Here is a 6,726-nt window from a genome sequence, read left to right as displayed (position 1 = left end):
ATGAAATGCCATGTGTACGTTGTTCCGTTAGGACCAGCGCCTGCTCACTGTGAACGCGAAGCTCGAAGGTACGACGGTACGATGGCGAAGCGTGACAGTACGATGGTGACAATACAACAGTGCGATGGCGAAGCGCGACAGTACGATGGTGACGGACTGTCACCATCGTACTGTCGCGCTTCGCCATGGGTAAATTTTATGCAAAAGTGTTAATTAGGTCTAGAATACAGTTGTTTGTTTCCGCTAACCCGACCGACCCTGTCTTTTTACCACTGACCCTAAGTTTTAATTGAAGAAACGTATTGGATCAAAATGTAGATTAAAAAGAAGATTATTAGTAAGTAAATCCAAAGCACGTCCCTCCGTCTGACCGTACAATTCTATACATTAAAGTCGGCCCTTAAGTAAGCAAAGAAAAGTTGGTGAAGCGCGACAGTGCGATGGCGAACGCGACAGTACGATGGTGAAGAACGACAGTGCGATGGCAAAGCGCGACAGTACGATGGTGAAGCGCAACAGTACGATGGTGACACTACGATGGTGAAGAACGACAGTGCGATGGTGAAGCGCTACAGTACGATGGCGAAGCGCGACAGTACGATGGTGATACTACGATGGTGAAGCGCGACAGTGCGATGGTGAAGCGCGACAGTACGATGGTGACACTATGATGGTGAAGCGCGACAGTGCGATGGTAAAGCGCGACACTATGATGGTGAAGTGCGACAGTACGATGGCGAAGCGCGACAGTACAACGGACTATCACCATCGTACTGTCGTGCTTCGCCATCGTACAGCCGCGCTTCGCCATCGCACTGTTGTGTTGTCACCATCGTACTGTCACGCTTCGCCATCGTACCGTCGTTCCTTCGTGCTTTGCATTCAAAGGGAGCAAGCGCTGGCCCTATCGGGACATCGTACGTGTGCGACTTTGTAACGTCGCAAGACGTCTGAAGTAATGTCTGTTTATGCGCATCTTTTTCCAGAGTTGAAATGAACGTGTATTGCATAATGATTCTTCCAACGTTATCAAGCATCAAATAAAAATAAATATTTTGTAAATATAGAATGAAGAGAAAATATGCGATCGTGAAAATATTTGAATTCTTCTCACTTCTCAAAACAATTAAAAAATGCAGACATGTGCTTTTATTTTATGCTAATGGACGTAATGCTATGTTTTGTCAGTAAGATATAATCCATATCACTCATAGCATATCACTTACTTTGAGTTACAAAAACGTATATAGCTTTGCTAATCTCTTGTGCCTTATGCATGAAGTTCGAATATCATGTGTAAAATAAGGATAAACATTGTTGTCGCAATTTGATCTTTATATATATATCTCGATAACGATAATTTTATAACGTCATGCTGCAAATAATAAATTGAAATGGAGCTTTATGTTGTGTGCGCCTATGTAACGTCACATGACGTCTAATATCATTTTTGTTTACGTGCGTCTGTTTGCGTGCGTCTGTTTGCCGTGCTGAAATTAAAAAGTGTTGCAAAATGTGTAATTCAAGGTAAATCAGCATAAAATAAAACGAACATTCATTTGTCTGTATTGAGTGAATATGGAATACTTCTCAACTCGAAATTAGACAATTCTTGGTGAAATACATTCCATATTCACTATAAACACACAGTTATTCTCTATGTGTTCGTCAGCATCTTTATACTCGACTCGAAAGTCTGAGCGATATTACATTTATAGCTAGCTATTAGAATATATTAGTTTTACAGTCTGTCCACACACTAACGAAAACCAAAACATTAACTATTATAACTTATACTAATTTATTTTAGATCGATTTCGGTAGTTTGAAGTTTGAAAGTTTATATCATTTACTCTCAACACCTCATCCCTGATGGAATTCATCGTCACGAGTGTATGAGAGAATAAATGCAAGTGCCCCTTTTAATGCTAAGCGCAAAGCAAGAGAGCTTCTGGTACCATTTTTCACGTCTTTTGGTATGACGCGGCCGGGGATCTAACACACAACCTCCGTCACTCAAAGCGAACGCTCTACCACAAGACTATAATTATTTTTATACAACGATTGAAAATCCAACAAATCGAGAACAAAAGAAGACTTCTCTATCTTGATTCGCTGTCTCCATTCACCTGTTTAAGTTTCGGTGCTAGCGTGAAATTTAAAACCAATGTGGTGATGGCCAGCAAAAATCCAAATGAGCATTGCGTGTTGTTCAAAGTTTAGAGTTTAGAAATGCTTTTGGTTATGTAAGTTTCTTATATAATATAAAAAGCTGTTTATTGAAAAATATCTGTTAGTTGAAAGATTAGAATACCAGTCGATTAATACCGGGGATAAATAGTAATATTTGAAACAAAGCATATGGTTTATGCATTTCACATATGATTATCTTGTTTTGATAAAACACTGATAGTTAAAAAGTACAAAAAGTACAATATATGATGAAAATGTGACAAAAGTGTTTAATGATAGCGAGCTATGTTCAGTTTGTTAAAAATTATTTGTGTCTATGAATATTGCTAGCACTTCTTATTCTCATCATTGTAACATAAATGGATGATATGTATGTAATACTTACTACGTTGGCATCCAGGTCCGACCCAATTAAAGTCACAACCTGAGGGACAGTTTCCTGTACTGCTGTTACACTGTTCATCATTGATACAATGGCACAGGAAATCACAGTTTGGTCCAAAGTGGTTTCCAGAACTACACTGTGTGCCTGAAATAGAATTAATCTGCATTCAGGGATTATAATGATTAAGGCTGAAATATCATTTGGTTGTGATTCGGGTATAGACACAACTAAAATAATTCTACTAACTTTCGAATTAGAAGACATACCAATTCTTGATTCGTACCTCTGTACTCCAGTCTATAGAATTGTAGATCAGGAACATCTAACATACAATGTATGTTCCTTAAGCATGGCAGCAATTTGTCAGTAAAGACAATTCAAAGTGCCAAGTGCATACAGAAATGATAGTAAATATTTTATTCTTGCGACTTGTATACACACGTTACACATATTCAAATGTTCAATTATATGGTTATTATCTAAATCTGATCAAATAACATTGTTTTCGTTCAAAGCATGGCTGTTTTCACACGCAGACCTGTGAAGATATTTGCGAGCTAGCGAGGATATTGGATATACTCACATATCTATATATGGCATCCGAGAATGATAACTGACTAGGCTACAAGCTTCTTCGTTTCAAGCAGTCAAGTATAGTTTTGTGTTACAATATAAAAAGATAAATGATATATATCGCGATGAGGCTAATTCAATTTGATCTGGTGGTTTTAGCTTGATCGTTGGGGTGTAGAAAAATATGAAATTTAACATGAAATCAAGCTTAAAATTGTTTCATAAGTATGATTATAAGCGAGAAAAATGTTCCTGCACTAACATTTATTTAGAAAAGATTGTATTCTTTGTCTGTAAAGGAAACAAATAAATGCTCTTACAATTCTAAGAAATAATACTTAAAACAAAAAGTCTTGTCATCGCTTTCATGTAAGTATAACTGTAATTCAACATACGAATTAAATTTTTCATTGATTTAGCTATATTTGTCGGGGCCCGTAGTGAAACAACAGATGTTTGAATTCATTCTGCTGTCTGACTGAAAGATTATTACCATTTTACGTAAATCGTCAAATAAAATCACCATCTGTGTAGTCAAAAAACTAATACTTTGAGTATGATAAAAGAATACACCACAAACATATGCCATAACAGTGCCTGCATTCTAACATTAAAGTTTAAACGTCAATATGTTACCTGCATTTACACTGGAAATCTCAGGATGCGTCCTCGAAATTACATTTCTACATCTATACACAAATCCGGCAGTAAACTTACCATATGGAATTGCCAATGTATTTTAAATATTAGTAACTAAACTTTTTTTCTTTTCAGTATAATTTACCATATATTCGGTGTGTCTTCAACGGAAGAAAACACCACCCGCTTAGCTCAAACGAGAAAGCGTATATCTAAGGATCACGGGGTAGTGAGTTCAATCCCGGGATAAAAGTATGTTCTCCGCGACGAGTTGGTAAAATACATTGTGCTGAAACCATCCGTCCTCCACCTCTTATTCATGTGGGGAAGTTTGCAGTTTCTTGCGGAGAACAGGTTTGTACTGGTCCAGGACCACTGGTTAGTTTGATTGCCCGCCGCTACGTAACTGAAATATTGTTGAAAATCGGCGTTTAACCCATTGGCAAAACAAAATCAACGTAATATAAAAAGGCTATTTACCTGAACCTTTAAAACAAAAACACAATAAGGCAAATATTAATCCATATATAATTTTAAAATACATCGCCATTCCTACTTCCTGATGTGTTATATCTCACTGAAAACTTTTAACATTAGATGTTCAAAACTGGTTATTCAGTTTTCTTCCGCATTCAAACATATCACAATTACACATTCACAAACATCAAAAATAAAGGCACAATAGAAAAATGGATGATTAACATCTGTTTTTATTTCCATTTCTTTGTATTATAACTATAGATTATTCAATTTACGTCAGTTAAATTTAAGCGGAATGATGGGAAAATAAAGATTCATCATACATGCATGAAAACATAATACAACGAAATCTATAAATACGAAAGAGCATAACTATCAGGTGTATGTTTTTTATTTTATTATTACTTGTTTCGAGATTTCGAATCACTCTGTCTAATTTTCAAAATAAACCTTGACCGGGTAGGGTAGTTTTCAACTATTTTGACTATACATTTGATATCTTGAATGTCTTACGACTTAAGAGCGTAACAGAGATTGAAGAGAATAGACTTTTAACATGAAAAAAAATCACAAGACTCTGAGGCGGGATTCGAACCCGGGTCCCACGGATGGAAGTCCAATGCTCTAACAAAAGAGTCGACTCCCTGACGCAGTTGTCAGAGATTGGTTTAAAAGTTACAAGCTCTGCGTAAGCGACCGTAACAATCATCACTTATGACGTGTAAGCCATTTTGGCAAAGAAAGTGCCATTTTTGGCACTAGATAAAGTCCATTTCGCGGAAGAGCCCCCATCTTACGACTCAAAGGCCTAATAGAAATTGAAGAGGATAGAATTTTGAGGTGAAAAATCCCAAGTGCCTGAGGAGGTATTAGAACCCGGGTCGCACGGGAGGAAGTCCAACGCTCTGACCACTGAGCCAAATAGTCGAATTCCTGAGATTCAGAGATTGGTTTTAAACTAGCAAACTATGCGTAAGCGACCGTAACAAAGTTTTTAGACCTAGTTCGAGCCCTTACCTACTGTAACATAAGTCGACATTTCAAGTCAGTATCTAGAAATGTCCAGTGAATAAATGATATGCACCTGATCTGGCATAATTCTGTTTTGTTTTTGACAGATAGACAGACGTTCCAATTTTACGGGTGAAAAGGCAAGATACCACGTCGAAATGTCTACTTGCATAGGCCCCTAACCCGTTGACTTACTGACTGGAAATGTCGAGTTAGTGAGTATAGCTGCATATTATTGACCATATTACTGACCATAACGCAATTGCAATTCGTTTCAACAAACCTGTGTATGTCTGTCACGTGAACTGTAAAATAAAACTTTGATACCGGTGTAACGTTGTAAACTGACCCCCATAGAATAATGACCCCCGGTCATAATATTATGACCCCCCGGTCATTATTTTATATAGAATAATATTATGACTCCCCCACACGTAGAAAAATGACCCTCACATAGAATTGTGACCCCCTATAGAATAACGACCCCCTAATCCAAACCCTTACTCTAACCCATCTAAGGTACACTTACAACATAATTATCCCCCGCCGATAGGCATCGGAGGAGAATATGGTAATTGCACCCGTCCGTGCGTACGTCTGTGCAACATTTTTGTGACCGCAACTCCTCATTCATTATTCGACGGAATTGATTCAAACTTTCATGGATTACTACTACCCATGCCTAGTTGTACAGGAAGAAAACAAATTGGATTTGCTCCACCTGTTTGGGAGTTATGACCCTTTGTTACATTTTTCCTATAAGTCGTGACGGGTATCGTAACAGAAACTTAGTTAACATATTGTGCAATGGCTTTGACTGTTATAAAGGGATACAATTATTGCTCAAGACGTGTTACTTAAAAGCTCTTGAAAAGTGACAAAAATCACCCAAACCTCCACGGGAATGACTATATTTTGATATTATACTGAAATTCGAACAACATCTTATTGTCATGGATGTCACAGGTCATAAAACATGGGACTTCTCCAAAACCGATTTGCATATTTTATGCCTTATATTGATATAGTTGTTGAATTTTTCTACTTAAAAACGCCTGATAAGTGACAAAAAATACCCAAAATTCAAAGAAGGGTATCTCTTCAACAATTTACTGAAATGTGAATAATTTCTACTGACGAGGAGCGTCACAGGTAATAAAACCACTGGGCTACCCCACACCCATTTCGCCTATTTTTGGAGGTATATATGAGCGACATATAGGTGACATAATGAATGTCAAGGGTATTTGACATCACTTTCAGGGGTGGCATAAAACATTATGCTTTTAAACGTATAAATTGCCCCTTTACAATCTAGCACTCCAGAAAATAAACTATTTTACCGTCACTAGCATTTTTAGCTCGACTTTTCGAAGAATAGGGGAGCTATCCTACTCGCCCGGCGTCGCCGTTAGCGTGAGCGTCACACAAATGTTAAAGTTTGC

The sequence above is a fragment of the Mercenaria mercenaria genome, chromosome 5 (assembly GCF_021730395.1).
Source record: "Mercenaria mercenaria strain notata chromosome 5, MADL_Memer_1, whole genome shotgun sequence".
NCBI lineage: Eukaryota > Metazoa > Mollusca > Bivalvia > Venerida > Veneridae > Mercenaria > Mercenaria mercenaria.
This window is presented reverse-complemented; position numbering follows the sequence as displayed.